The following is a 14,366-nucleotide window of genomic DNA, read 5'->3' on the forward strand; positions in this document are numbered from 1 at the left end:
ATACTGTCATTATACAGATAGAATCATTAGTTAGTGTGTGCAGAGGTTGCATGCTGTCATTATACAGAGAATCATTAGTTAGTGTGTGCAGAGGTTGCATACTGTCATTATAGAGATAGAATCATTAGACAGCGTGTGCCGAGGTTGCATACTGTCATTATACAGATAGAATCATTAGACAGCCTGTGCCGAGGTTGCATACTGTCATTATACAGATAGAATCATTAGACAGCGTGTGCCGAGGTTGCATACTGTCATTATACAGATAGAATCATTAGACAGCGTGTGCAGAGGTTGCATACTGTCATTCTACAGAGAATCATTAGACAGTGTGTACAGAGGTTGCATACTGTCATTATACAGATAGAATCATTAGACAGTGTGTGCAGAGGTTGCATACTGTCATTATACAGATAGAACCATTAGGCAGCATGTGCCGAGGTTGCATACTGTCATTATACAGATAGAATCATTAGACAGTGTGTGCAGAGGTTGCATACTGTCATTATACAGATAGAAACATTAGGCAGTGTGTGCCAAGGTTGCATACTGTCATTTTACAGATAGAATCATTAGACAGTGTGTGCAGAGGGGGCATACTGTCATTATACAGATAGAACCATTAGACAGCGTGTGAAGAGGTTGCATACTGTGATTATACAGATAGAATCATTAGACAGTGTGTGCAGAGGTTGCATACTGTCATTATACAGATAGAATCATTAGACAGTGTGTGCAGAGGTTGCATACTGTCATTATACAGATAGAATCATTAGACAGTGTGTGCAGAGGTTGCATACCGTCATTATACAGATAGAATCATTAGACAGCGAGTGCAGAGATTGCATACTGTCATTATACATATAGAATCATTAAACAGCGTGTGCAGAGGTTGCATACTGTCATTATACAGATAGAGTCATTAGACAGTGTGTGCAGAGGTTGCATACTGTCATTATACAGATAGAATCATTAGACAGTGTGTGCAGAGGTTGCATACCGTCATTATACAGATAGAATCATTAGACAGCGAGTGCAGAGATTGCATACTGTCATTATACATATAGAATCATTAAACAGCGTGTGCAGAGGTTGCATACTGTCATTATACAGGTAGAATCATTAGACAGTGTGTGCAGAGGTTGCATACAGTCATTATACAGATAGAATCATTAGGCAGTGTGTGCAGAGGTTGCATACTGTCATTATACAGAGAATCATTAGACAGTGCGTGCAGAGGTTGCATACTGTCATTATACAGATAGAATCATTAGACAGCGTGTGCAGAGGTTGCATACTGTCATTATACAGAGAATCATTAGACAGCGTGTGCAGAGGTTGCATACTGTCATTATACAGAGAATCATTAGACAGTGTGAGCAGAGGTTGCATTCTGTCATTATACAGATAGAATCATTAGACAGAGTGTGCAGAGGTTGCATACTGTCATTATACAGAGAATCATTAGACAGTGTGTGCCGAGGTTGCATTGTGTCATTATACAGAGAATCATTAGACAGTGTGTGCCGAGGTTGCATACTGTCATTATACAGATAGAATCATTAGACAGTGTGTGCAGAGGTTGCATACTGTCATTATACAGATAGAATCATTAGACAGTGTGTGCAGAGGTTGCATACCGTCATTATACAGATAGAATCATTAGACAGCGAGTGCAGAGATTGCATACTGTCATTATACATATAGAATCATTAAACAGCGTGTGCAGAGGTTGCATACTGTCATTATACAGGTAGAATCATTAGACAGTGTGTGCAGAGGTTGCATACAGTCATTATACAGATAGAATCATTAGGCAGTGTGTGCAGAGGTTGCATACTGTCATTATACAGAGAATCATTAGACAGTGCGTGCAGAGGTTGCATACTGTCATTATACAGATAGAATCATTAGACAGCGTGTGCCGAGGTTGCATACGGTCATTATACAGATAGAATCATTAGACAGTGTGTACAGAGGTTCCATACTGTCATTATACAGATAGAATCATTAGACAGCGTGTGCCGAGGTTGCTTTCTGACATTTTACAGATACAATCATTAGACAGTGTGTGCAGAGGTTGCATACTGTCATCATACGGAGAATCATTAGACAGCTTGTGCAGAGGTTGCATACTGTCATTATACAGATAGAATCATTAGACAGTGTGTGCAGAGGTTGCATACTGTCATTATACAGCTAGAATCATTAGACAGTGTGTGCAGAGGTTGCATACTGTCATTATACAGATAGAATCATTGGACAGAGTGTGGAGAGTTTGCATACTGTCATTATACAGATAGAGTCATTAGACAGCGTGTGCAGACGTTGCATACTGTCATTATACAGATAGAATCATTAGACAGCGTGTGCAGAGGGTGCATACTGTCAATATGCAGATAGAATCGTTAGACTGTGTGTGCAGAGGTTGCATACTGTCATTATACAGATAGAATCATTAGACAGTGTGTGCAGAGGTTGCATACTGTCATTATACAGATAGAATCATTAGACAGTGTGTGCAGAGGTTGCATACTGTCATTATACAGATAGAATCATTAGACAGTGTGTGCAGAGGTTGCATACTGTCATTATACACATAGAATCATTGGACAGCGTTTGCAGAGGTTGCATACTGTCATTATACAGATAGAATCATTAGACAGTGTGTGCAGAGGTTGCATACAGTCATTATACAGATAGAATCATTAGACAGTGTGTGCAGAGGTTGCATACTGTCATTATACAGATAGAATCATTAGACAGTGCGTGCAGAGGTTGCATACTGTCATTATACAGATAGAATCATTAGACAGCGTGTGCAGAGGTTGCATACTGTCATTATACAGATAGAATCATTGGACAGATTGTGCAGAAGTTGCATACGGTCATTATACAGATAGAATCATTAGACAGCGTGTGCAGAGGTTGCATACTGTCATTTTACAGATAGAATCATTAGACAGTGTGTGCAGAGGTTGCACACTGTCATTATACAGAGAATCATTAGACAGCTTGTGCAGATGTTGCATACTGTCATTATACAGATAGAATCATTAGACAGCGTGTGCCGAGGTTGCATACTGTCATTATACAGATAGAATCATTAGACAGTGTGTACAGAGGTTCCATACTGTCATTATACAGATAGAATCATTAGACAGCGTGTGCCGAGGTTGCTTTCTGTCATTTTACAGATAGAATCATTAGACGGTGTGTGCAGAGGTTGCATACTGTCATTATACAGAGAATCATTAGACAGCTTGTGCAGAGGTTGCATACTGTCATTATACAGATAGAATCATTAGACAGTGTGTGCAGAGGTTGCATACTGTCTTTATACAGATAGAATCATTAGACAGTGTGTGCAGAGGTTGCATACTGTCATTATACAGATAGAATCATTGGACAGAGTGTGGAGAGGTTGCATACTGTCATTATACAGATAGAGTCATTAGACAGCGTGTGCAGACGTTGCATACTGTCATTATACAGATAGAATCATTAGACAGCGTGTGCAGAGGGTGCATACTGTCAATATGCAGATAGAATCGTTAGACTGTGTGTGCAGAGGTTGCATACTGTCATTATACAGTTAGAATCATTAGACAGTGCGTGCAGAGGTTGCATACTGTCATTATACAGATAGAACCATTAGACAGTGCGGGCAGAGGTTGCATACTGTCGTCATGCAGATAGAATCATTAGACTGTGTGTGCAGAGGTTGCATACTGTCATTATACAGATAGAACCATTAGACAGTGCGGGCAGAGGTTGCATACTGTCGTCATGCAGATAGAATCATTAGACGGTGTGTGCAGAGGTTGCATACTGTCATTATACAGATAGAACCATTAGACAGTGTGTGCAGAGGTTGCATACTGTCATTATACAGATAGAATCATTAGACAGTGTGTGCAGAGGTTGCATACTGTCATTAAACAGATTGAATCATTAGACAGTGTGTGCAGAGGTTGCATACAGTCATTATACAGAGAATCATTACACAGCGTGTGCCGAGGTTGCATACTGTCATTATACAGATAGAATCATTAGACAGTGTGTGCAGAGGTTGCATACTGTCATTATACAGATAGAATCATTAGACAGTGTGTGCAGAGGTTGCATACTGTCATTATACAGATAGAATCATTAGACAGTGTGTGCAGAGGTTGCATACTGTCATTATACACATAGAATCATTGGACAGCGTTTGCAGACGTTGCATACTGTCATTATACAGATAGAATCATTAGACAGTGTGTGCAGAGGTTGCATACTGTCATTATACAGATAGAATCATTAGACAGTGTGTGCAGAGGTTGCAAACTGTCATTATTCAAATAGAATCAGACAGTGTGTGCAGAGGTTGCATACCGACATTTTTCAGATAGAATCATTAGACAGTGTGTGCAGAGCTTGCATACTGTCATTGTACAGATAGAATCATTATACAGTGTGTGCAGAGGTTGCATACTGTCATTATACAGATAGAATCATTAGACAGCGAGTGCAGAGATTGCATACTGTCATTATACATAGAATTATTAGACAGTGTGTGCAGAGGTTGCATACTGTCATTACACAGATAGAATCATTAGACAGTGCGTGCAGAGGTTGCATACCGTCATTATACAGATAGAATCATTACACAATGTGTGCAGAGGTTGCATACTGTCACTATACAGAGAATCATTACACAATGTGTGCAGAGGTTGCATACTGTCATTATACAGATAGAATCATTAGACAGCGCGTGCAGAGGTTGCATACTGTCATTATACAGATAGAATCATTAGACAGCGCGTGCAGAGGTTGCATACTGTCATTATACAGATAGAATCATTAGACAGTGCGTGCAGAGGTTGCATACTGTCATTATACAGATAGAATCATTAGACAGCGTGTGCCGAGGTTGCATACGGTCATTATACAGATAGAATCATTAGACAGTGTGTACAGAGGTTCCATACTGTCATTATACAGATAGAATCATTAGACAGCGTGTGCCGAGGTTGCTTTCTGACATTTTACAGATACAATCATTAGACAGTGTGTGCAGAGGTTGCATACTGTCATCATACAGAGAATCATTAGACAGCTTGTGCAGAGGTTGCATACTGTCATTATACAGATAGAATCATTAGACAGTGTGTGCAGAGGTTGCATACTGTCATTATACAGCTAGAATCATTAGACAGTGTGTGCAGAGGTTGCATACTGTCATTATACAGATAGAATCATTGGACAGAGTGTGGAGAGTTTGCATACTGTCATTATACAGATAGAGTCATTAGACAGCGTGTGCAGACGTTGCATACTGTCATTATACAGATAGAATCATTAGACAGCGTGTGCAGAGGGTGCATACTGTCAATATGCAGATAGAATCGTTAGACTGTGTGTGCAGAGGTTGCATACTGTCATTATACAGATAGAATCATTAGACAGTGTGTGCAGAGGTTGCATACTGTCATTATACAGATAGAATCATTAGACAGTGTGTGCAGAGGTTGCATACTGTCATTATACAGATAGAATCATTAGACAGTGTGTGCAGAGGTTGCATACTGTCATTATACACATAGAATCATTGGACAGCGTTTGCAGAGGTTGCATACTGTCATTATACAGATAGAATCATTAGACAGTGTGTGCAGAGGTTGCATACAGTCATTATACAGATAGAATCATTAGACAGTGTGTGCAGAGGTTGCATACTGTCATTATACAGATAGAATCATTAGACAGTGCGTGCAGAGGTTGCATACTGTCATTATACAGATAGAATCATTAGACAGCGTGTGCAGAGGTTGCATACTGTCATTATACAGATAGAATCATTGGACAGATTGTGCAGAAGTTGCATACGGTCATTATACAGATAGAATCATTAGACAGCGTGTGCAGAGGTTGCATACTGTCATTTTACAGATAGAATCATTAGACAGTGTGTGCAGAGGTTGCACACTGTCATTATACAGAGAATCATTAGACAGCTTGTGCAGATGTTGCATACTGTCATTATACAGATAGAATCATTAGACAGCGTGTGCCGAGGTTGCATACTGTCATTATACAGATAGAATCATTAGACAGTGTGTACAGAGGTTCCATACTGTCATTATACAGATAGAATCATTAGACAGCGTGTGCCGAGGTTGCTTTCTGTCATTTTACAGATAGAATCATTAGACAGTGTGTGCAGAGGTTGCATACTGTCATTATACAGAGAATCATTAGACAGCTTGTGCAGAGGTTGCATACTGTCATTATACAGATAGAATCATTAGACAGTGTGTGCAGAGGTTGCATACTGTCTTTATACAGATAGAATCATTAGACAGTGTGTGCAGAGGTTGCATACTGTCATTATACAGATAGAATCATTGGACAGAGTGTGGAGAGGTTGCATACTGTCATTATACAGATAGAGTCATTAGACAGCGTGTGCAGACGTTGCATACTGTCATTATACAGATAGAATCATTAGACAGCGTGTGCAGAGGGTGCATACTGTCAATATGCAGATAGAATCGTTAGACTGTGTGTGCAGAGGTTGCATACTGTCATTATACAGTTAGAATCATTAGACAGTGCGTGCAGAGGTTGCATACTGTCATTATACAGATAGAACCATTAGACAGTGCGGGCAGAGGTTGCATACTGTCGTCATGCAGATAGAATCATTAGACTGTGTGTGCAGAGGTTGCATACTGTCATTATACAGATAGAACCATTAGACAGTGCGGGCAGAGGTTGCATACTGTCGTCATGCAGATAGAATCATTAGACGGTGTGTGCAGAGGTTGCATACTGTCATTATACAGATAGAACCATTAGACAGTGTGTGCAGAGGTTGCATACTGTCATTATACAGATAGAATCATTAGACAGTGTGTGCAGAGGTTGCATACTGTCATTAAACAGATTGAATCATTAGACAGTGTGTGCAGAGGTTGCATACAGTCATTATACAGAGAATCATTACACAGCGTGTGCCGAGGTTGCATACTGTCATTATACAGATAGAATCATTAGACAGTGTGTGCAGAGGTTGCATACTGTCATTATACAGATAGAATCATTAGACAGTGTGTGCAGAGGTTGCATACTGTCATTATACAGATAGAATCATTAGACAGTGTGTGCAGAGGTTGCATACTGTCATTATACACATAGAATCATTGGACAGCGTTTGCAGACGTTGCATACTGTCATTATACAGATAGAATCATTAGACAGTGTGTGCAGAGGTTGCATACTGTCATTATACAGATAGAATCATTAGACAGTGTGTGCAGAGGTTGCAAACTGTCATTATTCAAATAGAATCAGACAGTGTGTGCAGAGGTTGCATACCGAAATTTTTCAGATAGAATCATTAGACAGTGTGTGCAGAGCTTGCATACTGTCATTGTACAGATAGAATCATTATACAGTGTGTGCAGAGGTTGCATACTGTCATTATACAGATAGAATCATTAGACAGCGAGTGCAGAGATTGCATACTGTCATTATACATAGAATTATTAGACAGTGTGTGCAGAGGTTGCATACTGTCATTACACAGATAGAATCATTAGACAGTGCGTGCAGAGGTTGCATACCGTCATTATACAGATAGAATCATTACACAATGTGTGCAGAGGTTGCATACTGTCACTATACAGAGAATCATTACACAATGTGTGCAGAGGTTGCATACTGTCATTATACAGATAGAATCATTAGACAGCGCGTGCAGAGGTTGCATACTGTCATTATACAGATAGAATCATTAGACAGCGCGTGCAGAGGTTGCATACTGTCATTATACAGATAGAACCATTAGACAGCGTGTGCAGAGGTTGCATACTGTCATTATACAGATAGAATCATTACACTGTGTGTGCAGAGGTTGCATACTGTCATTATACAGATAGAATCATTAGACAGTGCGTGCAGAGGTTGCATACTGTCATAATACAGAGAATCATTACACAATGTGTGCAGAGGTTGCATACTGTCATTATACAGATAGAATCATTACACAATGTGTGCAGAGGTTGCATACTGTCATTATACAGATAGAATCATTACACAATGTGTGCAGAGGTTGCATACTGTCATTATACAGATAGAATCATTAGACAGTGCGTGTAGAGGTTGCAAACTGTCATTATACAGAGAATCATTACACAATGTGTGCAGAGGTTGCATACTGTCATTATACAGATAGAATCATTACACAATGTGTGCAGAGGTTGCATACTGTCATTATACAGATAGAATCATTAGACAGTGCGTGCAGAGGTTGCACACTGTCATTATACAGAGAATCATTACACAATGTGTGCAGAGGTTGCATACTGTCATTATACAGATAGAATCATTAGACAGTGCGTACAGAGGTTGCATACTGTCATTATACAGAGAATCATTACACAATGTGTGCAGAGGTTGCATACTGTCATTATACAGGGAATCATTAGACAGCGTGTGCAGAGGTTGCATACTGTAATTATACAGAGAATCATTACACAATGTGTGCAGAGGTTGCATACCGTCATTATACAGATAGAGTAATTAGACAGTGTGTGCAGAGGTTGCATACTGTCATTATACAGATTGAACCATTAGACAGAGTGTGCAGAGGTTGCATACTGTCATTATACAGATAGAATCATTAGACAGTGTGTGTAGAGGTTGCATACCGTCATTATACAGATAGAGTAATTAGACAGCGTGCGCAGAGGTTGCATACTGTCATTATACAGATAGAACCATTAGACAGCGTGTGCAGAGGTTGCATACTGTCATTATACAGATAGAATCATTACACAGTGTGTGCAGAGGTTGCACACTGTCATTATACAGAGAATCATTACACAATGTGTGCAGAGGTTGCATACTGTCATTATACAGATAGAATCATTAGACAGCGCGTGCAGAGCTTGCATACTGTCATTATACAGATAGAAACATTAGACAGCGTGTGCAGAGGTTGCATACTGTCATTATACAGATAGAATCATTACACAGTGTGTGCAGAGGTTGCATACCGTCATTATACAGATAGACTCATTAGACAGTGTGTGCAGAGGTTGCATACCGTCATTATACAGATAGAGTAATTAGACAGCGTGTGCAGAGGTTGCATACTGTCATTATACAGATAGAACCATTAGACAGAGTGTGCAGAGGTTGCATACTGTCATTCTACAGATAGAATCATTAGACAGTGTGTGTAGAGGTTGCATACCGTCATTATACAGATAGAGTAATTAGACAGCGTGCGCAGAGGTTGCATACTGTCATTATACAGATAGAACCATTAGACAGCGTGTGCAGAGGTTGCATACTGTCATTATACAGATAGAATCATTACACAGTGTGTGCAGAGGTTGCATACTGTCATTATACAGATAGAATCATTAGACAGCGTGTGCCTAGGTTGCATACTGTCATTATAAAGATAGAATCAATAGACGGAGTGAGCAGAGGTTGCATACTGTCATTATACAGATAGAATCATTAGACAGTGTGTGTGCAGAGGTTGCATACTGTCATTATACAGATAGAATCATTAGACAGTGTGAGCAGAGGTTGCATACTGTCATTATACAGATAGAATCATTAGACAGTGTGTGTGCAGAGGTTGCATACTGTCATTATACAGATAGAATCATTAGACAGCGTGTGCAGAGGTTGCATACTGTCATTATACAGATAGAATCATTAGACAGTGCGTGCAGAGGTTGCATACTGTCATTATACAGAGAATCATTAGACAGTGTGAGCAGAGGTTGCATACTGTCATTATACAGAGAATCATTAGACAGTGTGTGCAGAGGTTGCATACTGTCATTATACAGATAGAATCATTAAACAGCGTGTGCAGACGTTCCATACTGTCATTATACAGATAGTATCATTAGACAGTGTGTGCACAGGTTGCATACTGTCATTATACAGATAGAATCATTAGACAGTGCGTGCAGAGGTTGCATACTGTCATTATACAGATAGAATCATTAGACAGTGTGTGCAGAGGTTGCATACGGTCATTATACAGATAGAATCATTAGACAGTGTGTGCAGAGGTTGCATAATGTCATTATACAGAGAATCATTACACAGTGTGTGCAGAGGTTGCATACTGTCATTTTACAGATAGAATCATTAGACAGTGTGTGCAGAGGTTGCATACTGTCATTATACAGAGTATCATTAAACAGCTTGTGCAGAGGTTGCATACTGTCATTATACAGATAGAATCATTAGATAGTGTGTACAGAGGTTGCATACTGTCATTATACAGAGAATCATTAGACAGCTTGTGCAGAGGTTGCATACTGTCATTATACAGATAGAATCATTAGACAGTGCGTGCAGAGGTTGCATACTGTCATTATACAGATAGAATCATTAGACAGTGTGTGCAGAGGTTGCATACGGTCATTATACAGATAGAATCATTAGACAGTGTGTGCAGAGGTTGCATACTGTCATTATACAGATAGAATCATTAGACAGTGTGTGCAGAGGTTGCATAATGTCATTATACAGAGAATCATTACACAGTGTGTGCAGAGGTTGCATACTGTCATTTTACAGATAGAATCATTAGACAGTGTGTGCAGAGGTTGCATACTGTCATTATACAGAGAATCATTAGACAGCTTGTGCAGAGGTTGCATACTGTCATTATACAGATAGAATCATTAGACAGTGTGTGCAGAGGTTGCATACTGTCATTATACAGATAGAATCATTAGACAGTGTGTGCCGAGGTTGCATACTGTCATTATACAGAGAATCATTAGACAGTGTGTGCCTAGGTTGCATACTGTCATTATACAGAGAATCATTAGACAGCTTGTGCAGAGGTTGCATACTGTCATTATACAGATAGAATCATTAGACAGTGTGTGCAGAGGTTGCATACTGTCATTATACAGATAGAATCATTAGACAGTGTGTGCCGAGTTTGCATACTGTCATTATACAGAGAATCATTAGACAGTGTGTGCCTAGGTTGCATTCTGTCATTATCCAGATAGAATCATTAGGCAGTGTGTGCAGAGGTTGCATACTGTCATTATACAGATAGAATCAATAGACAGTGTGTGCAGAGGTTGCATACTGTCATTATACAGAGAATCATTAGACAGTGTGAGCAGAGGTTGCATACTGTCATTATACAGATGGAATCATTAGACAGCGTGTGGAGAGGTTGCATACTGTCATTATACATAGAATTATTGGACAGCGTGTGCAGAGGTTGCATACTGTAATTATACAGATAGAATAATTAGACAGCGTGTGCAGAGGTTGCATACTGTCATTATACAGATAGAATCATTAGACAGCGTGTGGAGAGGTTGCATACTGTCATTATACATAGAATTATTAGACAGCGTGTGTAGAGGTTGCATACTGTCATTACTGATAGAATAATTAGACAGAGTGTGCAGAGGTTGCATACTGTCGTTATACAGATAGAATCATTAGGCAGCGTGTGCAGAGGTTGCATACTGTCATTATACAGATAGAATCATTAGAGAGTGTGTGCAGAGGTTGCATACTGTCATTATACAGATAGAATCATTAGACAGAGTGTGCAGAGGTTGCATACTGTCATTGTACAGAGAATCATTAGACAGTGTGTGCCGAGGTTGCATTGTGTCATTATACAGAGAATCATTAGACAGTGTGTGCCGAGGTTGCATACTGTCATTATACAGATAGAATTATTAGACAGTGTGTGCAGAGGTTGCATACTGTCATTTTACAGATAGAATCATTAGACAGTGTGTGCAGAGGTTGCATACTGTCATTATACAGATAGAATCATTACACAGTGTGTACAGAGGTTGCATACTATCATTATACAGATAGAATCATTAGACAGTGTGTGCAGAGGTTGCATACTGTCATTATACAGAGAACCATTAGACAGTGTGAGCAGAGGTTGCATACTGTCATTATACAGATAGAATCATTAGACAGTGTGTGCAGAGGTTGCATACTGTCATTATACAGATAGAATCATTAGACAGTGCGTGCCGAGGTTGCATACTGTCATTATACAGAGAATCATTAGACAGTGTGAGCAGAGGTTGCATTCCGTCATTATACAGATAGAATCATTAGACAGAGTGTGCAGAGGTTGCATACTGTCATTATACAGAGAATCATTAGACAGTGTGTGCCGAGGTTGCATTGTGTCATTATACAGATAGAATCATTAGACAGTGTGTGCAGAGGTTGCATACTGTCATTATACAGAGAATCATTAGACAGTGTGGGCCGAGGTTGCATACTGTCATTATACAGATAGAATCATTAGACAGCGTGTGCAGGGGTTGCATACTGTCATTATACAGATAGAATCATTAGACAGAGTGTGCAGAGGTTGCATACTGTCATTATACAGATGGAATCATTAGACAGCGTGTGGAGAGGTTGCATACTGTCATTATACAGATAGAACCATTAGACAGTGCGGGCAGAGGTTGCATACTGTCGTCATGCAGATAGAATCATTAGACTGTGTGTGCAGAGGTTGCATACTGTCATTATACAGATAGAATCATTAGACAGTGTGTGCCTAGGTTGCATACTGTCATTATACAGAGAATCATTAGACAGTCTGAGCAGAGGTTGCATACTGTCATTATACAGATAGAATCATTAGACAGCGTGTGCAGAGGTTGCATACTGTCATTATACAGATAGAATCATTACACAGTGTGTGCAGAGGTTGCATACTGTCATTATACAGATAGAATCATTAGACAGTGTGTGCAGAGGTTGCATACTGTCATTATACAGAGAATCATTAGACAGTGTGAGCAGAGGTTGTATACTGTCATTATACAGATAGAATCATTAGACAGTGTGTGCAGAGGTTGCATACTGTCATTATACAGATAGAATCATTAGACAGTGTGTGCAGAGGTTGCATACTGTCATTATACAGAGAATCATTACACAGTGTGTGCAGAGGTTGCATACTGTCATTATACAGATAGAATCATTAGACAGTGTGTGCAGAGGTTGCATACTGTCATTATACAGATAGAATCATTAGACAGTGTGAGCAGAGGTTGCTTACTGTCATTATACAGATAGAATCATTAGACAGTGTGTGCCTAGGTTGCATACTGTCATTATACAGAGAATGATTAGACAGTCTGAGCAGAGGTTGCATACTGTCATTATACAAATAGAATCAGACAGTGTGTGCAGAGGTTGCATACTGTCATTATACAGAGAATCATTAGACAGTGTGAGCAGAGGTTGCATTCCGTCATTATACAGATAGAATCATTAGACAGAGTGTGCAGAGGTTGCATACTGTCATTATACAGAGAATCATTAGACAGTGTGTGCCGAGGTTGCATTGTGTCATTATACAGATAGAATCATTAGACAGTGTGTGCAGAGGTTGCATACTGTCATTATACAGAGAATCATTAGACAGTGTGGGCCGAGGTTGCATACTGTCATTATACAGATAGAATCATTAGACAGCGTGTGCAGGGGTTGCATACTGTCATTATACAGATAGAATCATTAGACAGAGTGTGCAGAGGTTGCATACTGTCATTATACAGATGGAATCATTAGACAGCGTGTGGAGAGGTTGCATACTGTCATTATACAGATAGAACCATTAGACAGTGCGGGCAGAGGTTGCATACTGTCGTCATGCAGATAGAATCATTAGACTGTGTGTGCAGAGGTTGCATACTGTCATTATACAGATAGAATCATTAGACAGTGTGTGCCTAGGTTGCATACTGTCATTATACAGAGAATCATTAGACAGTCTGAGCAGAGGTTGCATACTGTCATTATACAGATAGAATCATTAGACAGCGTGTGCAGAGGTTGCATACTGTCATTATACAGATAGAATCATTACACAGTGTGTGCAGAGGTTGCATACTGTCATTATACAGATAGAATCATTAGACAGTGTGTGCAGAGGTTGCATACTGTCATTATACAGAGAATCATTAGACAGTGTGAGCAGAGGTTGTATACTGTCATTATACAGATAGAATCATTAGACAGTGTGTGCAGAGGTTGCATACTGTCATTATACAGATAGAATCATTAGACAGTGTGTGCAGAGGTTGCATACTGTCATTATACAGATAGAATCATTAGACAGTGTGAGCAGAGGTTGCTTACTGTCATTATACAGATAGAATCATTAGACAGTGTGTGCCTAGGTTGCATACTGTCATTATACAGAGAATGATTAGACAGTCTGAGCAGAGGTTGCATACTGTCATTATACAAATAGAATCAGACAGTGTGTGCAGAGGTTGCATACTGTCATTATACAGAGAATCATTAGACAGTGTGAG

Source organism: Hypanus sabinus, chromosome 10 (genome assembly GCF_030144855.1).
Source record: "Hypanus sabinus isolate sHypSab1 chromosome 10, sHypSab1.hap1, whole genome shotgun sequence".
Classification (NCBI taxonomy): domain Eukaryota; kingdom Metazoa; phylum Chordata; class Chondrichthyes; order Myliobatiformes; family Dasyatidae; genus Hypanus; species Hypanus sabinus.